The sequence below is a fragment of the Sycon ciliatum genome, chromosome 8, assembly GCF_964019385.1.
Source record: "Sycon ciliatum chromosome 8, ocSycCili1.1, whole genome shotgun sequence".
NCBI classification, from domain to species: Eukaryota; Metazoa; Porifera; class Calcarea; order Leucosolenida; family Sycettidae; genus Sycon; species Sycon ciliatum.
The window spans coordinates 29,187,255-29,199,415 of NC_088650.1; the positions used below are offsets into that span (position 1 = coordinate 29,187,255).

The following is a 12,161-nucleotide window of genomic DNA, read 5'->3' on the forward strand; positions in this document are numbered from 1 at the left end:
TGTGCCTCGCTTAGGAGGGAGGGATGGTGTAACAGTTCCCTGTTAGCGCTAACCTTATCTGCCCTCTAGCTCTGTATCTTGCACCTTTCCCTATCCTGTCAGCACTCGCGTTATCACCTTAGGGCACGAAGTGCCCTATATCAGTTGTGTTGCCTTGAGCAAGCATTGTCTTTTCCAAGAATACCTTCAAACGGTTACAAACACTTAACCTGGAAATCCCAGATCGAAAATTTAGACAGCCGTGCTAGCTCAGTAATGGGATTTCTCTCATCACACATCACCCACCTCCACACCGACTGTCGCCATGTTATCTACACATCTTACATTCTGCCTATTTTTGATTATTGCTGCATAATTTGGGCTGGCATTTCTAAAACACTGATTGCTCGACTCGAAGTTAAGCATAGGCGTCTTTTGAAAATATTATTTCGGCTTCCTCGCCTGACTCCAAGCACAGACTTATACCGCCTTGCTTCTGCTGTGCCGCTCTCGGTCCGCGTGCGTTTTTTGGCATGCCAGACAATTCATAAAATTAAGCTGGGCATTGCTCCTCCTCATGCTCTCTCCTGCCTGAGCTGGTTTGTTCAATCTCAAGACATGCGCACCAGAAACTCTCTCCGCTTCCCTATTGCGCGGTCTGCCTCTATGCAAACATCTCCTCTCTTCCTTGCTTACCGCCATTGGTCTCTCCTCCCACAAAATCTAAAATCCTGCCAATGTTACAATACATTCACACATCTACTGCAGAATGCAACATACTAGTTAATATCCAGCCCTGCCCTAGCTCCCCCGCGCTTCTCTTACTTTTCAGTTCCCCTTTCATTCTTTTTCTTTCTCCCCTCTAGCTCTATTACCGCCATGGCTGGCTATCGCCCACATCACCATTTCATTGGCTAGTACCACGTGATTGTGAATAAATAATAAAATAATAATATATTTACTTGAAACTCGGATGTTGAGCCATAAATATATGTAGAAGAGAAAAGGACATATGGATACGAGTTAAGAGTAACTCTCCATCACGCTGTCGGTTAGCGCTACGGAGATGTGTTGAAGCTAGGTGTCAGGACGTCGAATGTCTCAGTACTCTGTCAGTTTTGTGCCTAGTTATTGCACTTTCTGACTGTATATAGTATCATATTACAGTGATGGAGAGTTACTCTTAACTCGTATCCATATGTCCTTTTCTCTTCTACATATATTTATTTATTTATTATGGAAGAAACTACGTACCATCATTGGTATCACGTACCCACAACGAATCTCGAACACAGCGCTGTATGCCAGAACCGAGCAGACCCCACTATCCCAAGTCTGCAGGCAATGGAGACTGCTGTGGTTCGGCCATGTAGTGAGGGAAGGCGAAGAATCGTCCCCTTTCCAAGCCCTCCTAATGTCGATCAACACAACAGACATACGACGACCCCGAGGACGACCATGTCTGAGATGGATCGACGTTGTCAAGAAAGACTTACAATGCATTAATCTGTCGCTTCTGGATGCTGTGCAATCTGCTTCTGATAGAGCTGCTTGGCTCGAAATTGTTAACAGATGCGTTGACCTCATGCAATGAGTGAAATGCGAACTGTCATTATTATCATTATTATTATTATTTTAATACGAAGGTACGTGTTGGGTCGTAAGTATCCACGCAAACACACATCCAGTCAAAATAAGGCACTTGTCAAAGTATCCGAACGTTTTCGGTCCCTTCTCATCAAGGATTATACAGGGAATGGCTCAAGTTGGAAAGACTAAAACTTATATAGCGTAAAGATATGAGATAACAACACTCGTGACAAGGTGGAAAATTATCAAGTTCAGCACGACACAAAACTCGAAGGAAATAATAATAGTGACAAGAACATAGTGAGCAAATTAAGTTACATTGTTAACACCTCGACGAGGAGTAACACCAAACAAATGTAGCGACAACACATTTTCTTTCTGTACGCAAAGTTCAGGATCTAACTTACGGATATACAAAGCTTCTAACACAGCCAGATGCAACGCACATCTACCACGTGACAATATTGAGAACACATTATCACTGTACAACTCACGACAATTGGTACGGACTGACAGCTGTTGCTTGATGGACGAAGTGCGATTCTTAGCTCCGTTGGGTGTTGTCTCCTCCAATGTCCCGTCATCTCGCCTCTTCGCGGCATGACCACTATCCGTCTCTTTGCTTTTCCGTGGCCTTCCACGTTTTCTGACACTAGCCGTTGTGTGCGCGATGCCCAGTGTCCTTTCAGCTACGTCTCCTCCATTGCGGATTTCTATTGATCTTCTTACTCTAACTTGTCCGGTGTTCGATATTGAGGTTCGTTTTCGCGGTCTACCACGTTTTCGAATATTGACTGTTGTTGTCACTTCCGTTGTCGTTGTACGTGCGTCCTCACCAGTCCGTATTTTTACTTGGCTACGCGTAACCCTTCCCGACGCAGACAGATCCTTTGTCAATTTCGGTGGTTTACGTGTCGGTCTTTCACCATCTTTCACGCTGTTCTCAGCTGGACCCTGCCCTACACACGCGGAGGAGGACGGGCATGCAGTCACATCTTCACAGGAAGAGGAAGATCCACCGATGGACTGGACAGCACATTTTGGAGGACGACCACGGCGAGGACGACACTCATGCGCATCAAGCGGAACAAAACTTAACGGCACATGTTGATGAATGCGCGCGCCCAGGTGCTGAAGGGTTCTACCTACATACCGATCTTCACATTGTCGGCATTGAAAGAAATAGATAAGGTTACTTTTACTAAGGGTAGGTAGAACATCCTTCTTCACACTGAACGCACGCACTGTCCCAAATATGACGTACAGCTTGACGCACGGATAAGATGGACATACGATACCACGAACATCCTTCTCCACGCGCGCAGAACCGGCGCCAACCTAAGAGTTTGGACACCACTATCTATAGGAAGCCAACTTTCCCCAGCCTCTACATTCCGTGGGGGAGCTATACTCCAACGAAATCGAAGAAACATCTTGTGAAAGCGCTAGTTTATCGTGCGCATAGAATATGTTCCCCTCATCTATTGCAGGACGAATTAGACAGACTGACATCAATATTTACGAACAACGGCTATCCAAAGGAATTTCTGGCCAAGCTAATCAACGAAAAACCGGCGACAGACAAGCCGATCCAATTTGGACCTGACCTTTGCCCAGTATTGCTCCGTTTACCCTGGGTTGGCGCCGGCTCTGCGCGCGTGGAGAAGGATGTTCGTGGTATCGACAACACATTTTCTTTCTGTACGCAAAGTTCAGGATCTAACTTACGGATATACAAAGCTTCTAACATCTGTCAGCCCGTACCAATTGTCGTGAGTTGTACAGTGATAATGTTTTCTCAATATTGTCACGTGGTAGATGTGCGTTGCATTTGGCTGTGTTAGAAGCTTTGTATATCCGTAAGTTAGATCCTGAGCTTTGCGTACAGAAAGAAAATGTGCTGTCGCTACAATTGTTTGGTGTTACTCCTCGTCGAGGTGGTAACAATGTAACTTAATTTGCTCACTATGTTGTTGTCACTATTATTATTTTCCTTCGAGTTTTGTGTCGTGCTAAACTTGATAATTTTCCACCTTGTCACGAGTGTTGTTATCTAATTATCTTTACGCTATATAAGTTTAAGTCTTTCCAACTTGAGCCATTCCCTGTATAATCCTTGATGAGAAGGGACCGAAAACGTTCGGATACTTATGACAAATGCCTTATTATGACTGGATGTGTGTTTGCGTGGATACTTGCGACCCATAACTTACCTTCGTTTTAAAGTATTATCCGCCTCCGACCTCTTTTATTTATTTATTTCTGCACCTCGTAGCATGTCAAAAATAGCCAATTGAATTGAGGAGAGGGTGAGGCCAGCCACGGAAGAAGAGAAAAAAGAAAAGAAAAGCACGTCTTATAGCCTCTGAGTCGTATGGTGTTAGTTCCTAGGACGCTATGATGCTAAATTTGTCATCGCATTTGTACATGTTTACCAGAATATGAAGAGTTTGCCCTAAGATAATGGTGATTTGTACGGAAGCGTTCAACGGACGTATCTCTCTTTTCATGGAAGCTTCGACCGAAGACGAAATTTTAGAACCGTTTGTGCTGTGTCAGTGTCGGTCTGGAGAGGAACCAATGCATCATTAAATTCCTTACTACAGTCAGACCTCGCTTAACCGCACACATCCGTTTTCCACAAAAATATCCGGATGTTCGAGGGAACCGGATAATCGAACACACATACTGTATGGATACATGGCATATGCTGTAAATCGGTAACCAGAGACTTTCTTCCGGATGGCGAGGGATCTGGATAAAAGAGGACCGGATAAGCGAGGTCTGACTGTACCAATTCATACAGCCCTCTTTCCTATTTCAAGCATGTACTGAAGACAGGTGCCGCTCACTGGTGCACCAGCACGTACTCGAGTGCTGCGACCTTGTACATTGATGAATCTCTCTCTTCAAAACCTGTCACTAACTGGTAAAATAGAATCTGCACCATACTTGCATGTAAACTTCTCTCTGTTGCAGTCCCGTATAGCTAATTTGCACTGACTCCGTCTGAAATTCATTCGAGTTCAAACTTCATGACTATTATATTGTCATAGAATGATCTAGACTATACCGTGGTTTCAGCCACTCAAAAATGCGTCGATCCTACATTCATACCTCGGTTATCCGGACCCCGAAGTTACGGGCACTTCGGTCTACCGGGCACCCTGGGGGCAAGTTTCATTGGAAATATTACTACACTCATACCTCGTTTATCCGGACCCCGAAGTTACGGGCACTTCGGTCTACCGGGCACTATTTGGGCGAGTTTCAGGGGAAATATTACTACTCTTTTGTCACTTTTCGTAGAAATATTGACGTCATATGCCATATCGATGGCCTTTTCCCCATCAAGATGTATATGATTCGGAGTTACGGACATTTCAAAGTTACGGGCAGTGCAAGGTCCCGGACTGCCCGGATAAACGAGGTATGAGTGTATATCCGTTTCATTTGCTCAGGCCTGACGGTAGAGTGGTGGGTTTTGAAGCCAAGGTCGAGAAGGCCTATTTCTCCATCTCCTCTCCAGCACACCAGACTGTTGCGCCGCTTGTGTCTCAACCCATGAACAGTGATTAGCACTATGCTCCTGGAACTTTCCATGTACCGATGTCAAATCTATCTACAAAAATAGCTTTCTTGGCTCAATTGGCAAAATGACAGCTGAATCTTCTCGCCAACACACCCTCAGATTAGTCATGAGGCAAAGGTTCACAACACAAGGTCAAAAAGGCTTCAAAACCAAGAAAACAATTTTCAAGTTAGCAACTTCCGGCCAAAACTCTTCGACTCTGGGCCTAGAAGACCATGCTATCTCTGTCCTTCTTTTCTCCTGCCTACTTTTGATGCTGTCTTATCCAGGAAACCTGATGCTGATTATCGTGCCAGACCCTAGCAACTCTACAAAGCCAAGTACATCAAGTATGTATGTATGTATATTTTTTATTTGAATTCGCAAGTACACACGGGCTACAAGCCCAATTACATGGAAGCGAATGCCATAATGAGGCCAATTAAGAAGAAAAAAAGGTGGAGGAAGGAGGAGGACGGTAGCAAAGCAACAGGGAGGACAATTGAGGACCAAAATCAACAATTGCACAAATGTGAGAGCACCTGAGACCCAGGGTACTTTTGGAGCGATAAAATGCCAAGCAAACAGAAGAAAGGAAATCACAAGCCAATACACGCTAAACTGCACTTGAGCTAGAATGAAGGGGAAAACCGGAGCTCAACAAAATTATAACGTACAAAGTCATAATAAGAAGTCAACTGGATGAGAAGTAGCACAAGCAAACATTTCCTGACAACGAGAGGGGCTGTAACTACAGCCACAGCAGTAGCTGCTGTAGCAGCAGCAGCAGCAGCAGCAGCAGCAACAACAACAACAACAACAACAACAACAACAACAACAACAACAACAACAACAACAACAACAACAACAACAACAACAACAACAACAACAACAACAACAACAACAACAACAACAGCAACAGCAACAGCAACAGCAACAGCAACAGCAACAGCAACAGCAACAGCAACAGCAACAGCAACAGCAACAGCAACAGCAACAGCAACAGCAACAGCAACAGCAACAGCAACAGCAACAGCAACAGCAACAGCAACAGCAACAGCAACAGCAACAGCAACAGCAACAGCAACAACAACAACAACAACAACAACAACAACAACAACAACAACAACAGCAGCAGCAGCAGCAGCAGCAGCAGCAGCAGCAGCGCCGTGCAGACTACTCCAAGGGGAGTATGGGACTGTGAACACAGAAGGCGGGAGAATTCACGGAGTTTGCAGATCTAGCATGCCAGCGTGAAGGGCAGTGCAGCTACGTAACATTAGTTACACCAATGCAGGATATCTTTTTCTTTCGGATCCACAAAAGTCAGATCACCTGAAAGCATTTGCTGAGAACGTCGGACACCAAGTGCCAGAAGTGAAAAAAGTGGAAAAATCATGGTGGTGTACGATATTATAGGTGTACACAATGTCATAGATCGATGATGATGGTGGTGCGGTAGTGCTGGTTCCTGGCTTCAGCGGGGGTAGCCCCTCATATGCTGACACCACTCTTGGTGGGATTACACGTATTCTCAAGTCTGTATTTGTGCATAGCCTGATTTAGCAGCATTCTTAGACATTTCAACCATAATGCAGACTTTCGTTCATTTTCATTTCTTTATAACTTTATCAGAATGTCCCCTTTTCATTTCCCCAGACCTTTTCATTTCCCCAGACCTTTTCATTTCCCCAGACTGATGTCACCTTTTCATTTCCCCAGACTGATGAGCATGATCATTACACATACAACCTCAGTGGAAATGGTGCACACCCTTCTCGTACATAATGCGGAAATGAGAATACAGTCGTCCCTCTCTAATCCGGCACTTGTTTATCCGGAACCCTTGCCAACCGGCGCACTTTCTGACGAAACCGATTTTTTTCGTTCAATTCCTACATCTTAATCCGGCACTTGAATTCCGCCTCCAGCATGTTATCTAAACCTTCCCAGGCACTCAGTCATGCACCCCGTGCACACCGTCACACAAAAGATCACAGCCTTTTTCAGATAAGGAACAAATTATGCATGGTTGAAAGGAGAGAGAAAATGAGAGAGAAGCGAGAGAGAACTGGCTGCGCCAAGAAGAGCGAATGCAAAACCGCTGTCCCTGGCAAAACGTGCGCGTACAAGTGCAGCACAAACGAGACCAGCGTACTACACGCAACAAATAAGGGTAGCGGGACGCAACCTAAAACGATACCAGTCTCCCCAGAAAGGTGCGCTGCTGCGCACAGCCCGCGTATCCATGGAAAACATGGTGCAAAACGAATGCAGAAATGCAGAAGCAAAATAAATAAATAAATCAGAAATTCGAACGACAAACAGTAGTGAGCAGGACGAAGACAGAAAGATCAAAGATGAGGAAAGAAAAGTGTTTGATCTGTCAGTGGGTGCTTGCACCCGATACGGGGTGACAGTAAACCCTGTCAGATAGTGACACATCGTAGAGTTATTCTGCAGAGGGACTTCACTGAGCAAGAATATAACAAACCACGTAAGTAACTCTAGCAAATCGTGAATAATAATTGTAAATGCATACACAATGTTATCATAAGTATTCGAACACCATAGTTCCCTTTCACCCCTCCACCTGATAACATTGGATGGGGCATACATGTAATGACATACAGCAGGGAAGACAGATGCCTAGCGATAGCGAGCAGGGGGCTGCAGAGAACCACGGGGACGTAATGAATGACCACCAACCAGATGATCAGATGGGGGGAAATGTCCAAGCAAACCCAACCATCATCATCACCATCATCACGAGGACCATCAACGCGAACATCGCCAACATCAGGCGGGGGCACTAGAGGAGCACACGGCACATCAGGAACAACCAAACCAACATCACGCTTCAAGAGCTCGACATTGACCACCTTTTCCTGACGACGGCCTGACTCAGGATGCACACGGCAAATCACAACACTGGCAGGACCAATAACATGTTTAACTGACCAACCAGAATCGAACGGGGGCTGACGTTTCTGGCGACGATCAGGGTTACGCAATAGAACACGATCACCAACAACATACGGACAAGAAGGCGACTCAACAACAGGCGCAGGGGCGTGCTCTGCAACAACCGCCGTCAAATAGTCGTGAACCCGAGCAGCCTTATCACACACACCATCAACCCAAAGAGAGGATGAAAGAGTAGATGGTATACCGTCCACAAATAGAGCACGAGGCTCCCAGCCAAACATAGCGCGCATGGGAGAAATATTCAATTCACTATGCGGACGAGTACGGTAGAAGAAGAGGAGAATCTCTAGCTCGGCTAGCCAATCGGCAGCAGTATCCAACACCTTGCGAATAAGAGTGAGAATAGTACGATTGAATCTCTCAGCGCCACCCTGTGACTGAGGGTGACGGACCGCACCAGTAGGAACGCAAACACCAAACACATCCAACAAAGAAGACACAATAGCATTGCGGAACTCATGACCATTGTCGCAACGCACCACACGCGGCGGACCAAACTTCAAACAGAGACGCAGAAATTCCTCAGCAACAGAGCGACCATCATGACGCCGCAAGGGTACCACCTCGACCCAACGGGAAAACATATCGACAACCACTAACACACAATGGTACTGACCGGTCTGGTTGACACCGAGCTCCAGTGTATCGATCTGGACAATGTCCCACGGCTTGACAGGAACGTCATTCTGAACAGCAGGAGCAGGTGGACCACTGCGGGGATTGGCAGCCTGGCAGGCCTGACAATTACGCACATAGGCCTGGCATAGCGAAGACATACCTGGAAAGAAACAAGACTGACACAGAGAACGCCACATAGTTTCCCAATTGCCATGACCTGTATTGGCATGAGCAGCAGTAATCAAAGCGGGAACGGTGGATTGCGGTGCAACAGGAACCAGTACCTCACCATCGACGGGGTCACGCCAAGTGCGACACAATAGACCATCAATAACACACAACTGCTTACGAAACTTGCAGAACGACGGATCAGAAACAGAGACGTCACGAGACAAATCGCGAATAACGCTCTGGATAGCATCATCAGTAGCTTGACCAGACTTCAACACGTCAAACTCCAATGGATGTGAAAGTGTAGAAGAGGGGGCACAAGCAGCGACATCAGCAGAAGAACACAACTTCTTAGCATGAGCAACCCACGGCTGCGGAACACGAGTCAGTACATCAGCATGATTCTCAGAACTTGGCACCCATTCCACTGTGACCGAAATACCGGATGCCTCAATCAAATCTGTAAAGATCTGCAGACGACGTTGAACCAAGACATGTTGCAAACCACTAACTCGCACCCGTTCAGTATTGCGCAACACAGCCTGGAGCCAACCAAAGACAGTCTTAGAGTCTGTCTTGAGCACAACATTAGAGACATTCCAATCAATGGCCAGCTCGAGGCCTTTCAAGGCAGCATTCAACTCAGCAAGATTGATATGACGCCGGTCGTCCTTTGGCCGGAGCCAAGAACGATCTTCCAGAACAGAACCATCACACTCCAAAACAACACCAATAGCAACATCAGAGGCATCGCAATGAACAACAAAACCAGAACCAGTAGAGGAAGAATGCCACGTACCATGAGCAGGATCCTCTCGCACACAACGATCGGACAGTTCCTGGAGGAACCGCTGTACTTCAGGGGAGACAGGCTTATCCCATGCGGACTGGCCAGACACGAGGCGCTTCAAGAAGCTGCAGGCCGGACGAAGCCAACAGCAGACGGGATAATGGCTGAGCGCCCGACCGCACCAACTGAAGAGTTCCCGCTTCGTAGTCGTGGGTGGAACAGACAGATCAACACCCTGACGACGGGTCCACAAGACTTCACCCGTGGCGCTAGAATGGAGCTGCAAGCCCAGAACACGGGCATTAGGCAATGGCTCTGCAGGCTTGGTCTCAAAACCAAACGCAGCAAGCTGAGAGGACACTTCGGCAGCACGGTCACGCGGCACGTGGATATCATCCACGTAGTTGTCGGCATCGACCACGTCACGCAAGACCCACTTCACTATGATGTCTAGGAACTTGGGGGCAATGGATAGACCGAACGCCATCCGTTCCATCACGTAACGCTGGCCGTCGACGAGGACAACCTGGTATGGCAGCAATGATGGTGCGACATGGACCTGTAAGTAGGCCTTGCGAATGTCCAGGAGAACGTACTCAGATGCAGGTCCAGCCTGCCGCCACTTCCGTAATTTCTCACCACAGGCAGGTGCTTCTGAGCCAGGATGTGAGATGATGCAGGCATTCAGCCTGCGATAGTCCAAGCAAGGGCAAACTGGAGTGGACGACTTGTGCTCCTGGACTTGAGCAAGGAAAGGCAGCACACACTTGGGCTGGCCATGTTGGTCCACATCATACGGCTGCAGCCAGCCGTTGTCAATCCAAGTCCGGACCTCCTGCTGGAACAGGGTCTCCTGCTCATCAGTCAGTTTCGAGCGAGAGTACTCGCCTGTGCCACAGCCAACGGGCGACTGAGGCTCGCTCCCACTTTGCCATTTCCAGGTCAGCTCCCATCTCTTACGAGCAGCGTCCCAGCACGCTTGGCCATCATCCGTTGCTAGGGTGACATTACCCTCGTCATCTCTGGTAACTGTCACATGCCCATATGGATGGTCATGGGTCGACCTCTCGGGTGGAGCTGCAACTGGGTCAACGGTCTGCGGTTTCGTGCCAAACGTCACACCAGTGAGCACGCCATGATCATACTGGACGTCAACACCGCCCAGTGCGGAAATCAGTTCCAGGCCAATGATCAGATCTGAGCCAACGGCATGCAAATCTGGGACGACGAGAAACCGACTCGTAGTGCATGGCAGATAAACAGCATCATCGAGTCTGGACACCTGCAGCGAAACTTCACCCTGGATAGGCACACTGTTGCCGTCAATAGCCGAAATTGCCAGTTCGGACGGACGAACATCCACATTCAGGGCCTCCACCAGCTGCCGGCTCACCAGGTTGCGGCTGGCGCCGGTGTCTACGACTGCCTTAGGGCGAGCAGACTGTTCTCCCACAGCAATATCCACATGGAGACGCGGCAAAGAGCATGCATTCGCATCAGGCACACAGAGGCATGGATCAGGCGTGCGCTCAGGTGCTGCGGCCTGCACTTCAGACTCCTTTGCACGCCAGGACGTGTCAGACTGCTGGCGGGACTGGCGCCACTTCTTGTACTCCGGACAGTTTGGCTTCACGTGACCTGTCTCATCGCAGAAGAAACAGGTCAAAGCTGGTCGCCCACCACCATTGCCAACACTTCTGCTGCTGCCAGAACTCCGGTTTGCGGGACAATTGCGCGAAATATGTCCAGCCTGATTACAACGAAAACATAAAACATTCCGGCTGCGTTGGGAGCTAGCAGCCGCAGCGCCAACCGGCTCTTTCGGACGAGATGTACCCTCCGCGCTCCGCAAGCGACGGACATACTCAATACAGTCAGATACAGACTCCATGGAACAATTTATTCGCAACTGGCGTTGAAACTCCCAGGGCAAACCAGCAACGAACTGCTCGATGACTACACGGTCTTTGCCGTCACTCGCGACTTTCTGGCCAGCACCAACTAGCAGTTTCTTCAAGTCTGCAGCGTACCCTTCGACGCTCTCATCGGTCCGCAACGTGCGGACACGAAATTTCTGGAAAGATGCAGCAGGCGTCGTACTGAATGCACTCTTCAAAGTTGCTTTCACCGCATCCGGGTCAGCTTTGTCGGTTGACGAAAGCTCGTCCCACACCAGGTAGGCCTCGTTCTCAAGAAACAACGGTAAATTGTTCATCTTGTCTGTGCTCGAACTCCACTGCTGGAGGTTCGCTAATACTAATAACTTAGACCAGAAGGCCTCAAAATCATCGCCACTACCACGATAGGGTTTCACAAACGCCTCGATACGCCTGGACATTCTCACAGGGTTTCGGTACCACTTTGTTATCTAAACCTTCCCAGGCACTCAGTCATGCACCCCGTGCACACCGTCACACAAAAGATCACAGCCTTTTCAGATAAGGAACAAATTAT

At 47.9% G+C, this 12,161-nt stretch overlaps 2 long non-coding RNA genes across 2 annotated transcripts in view; one reads left to right on the top strand and one right to left on the bottom strand.

The window, feature by feature from the left end:
- The window catches only part of LOC135822622 (uncharacterized), a 60,178-nt gene that overhangs the window by 31,674 nt on the left and 16,343 nt on the right, over nucleotides 1-12,161 (bottom strand). The gene's annotated exons all lie outside the window — the stretch shown is intronic.
- LOC135822618 (uncharacterized) overlaps nucleotides 1-12,161 on the top strand; it is a 44,706-nt gene that overhangs the window by 12,889 nt on the left and 19,656 nt on the right. Inside the window, exon 2 of the long non-coding RNA XR_010554511.1 lies at nucleotides 5,431-5,490. This is a non-coding gene — a long non-coding RNA (uncharacterized LOC135822618). The remainder of the gene's footprint in view (nucleotides 1-5,430; nucleotides 5,491-12,161) is intronic.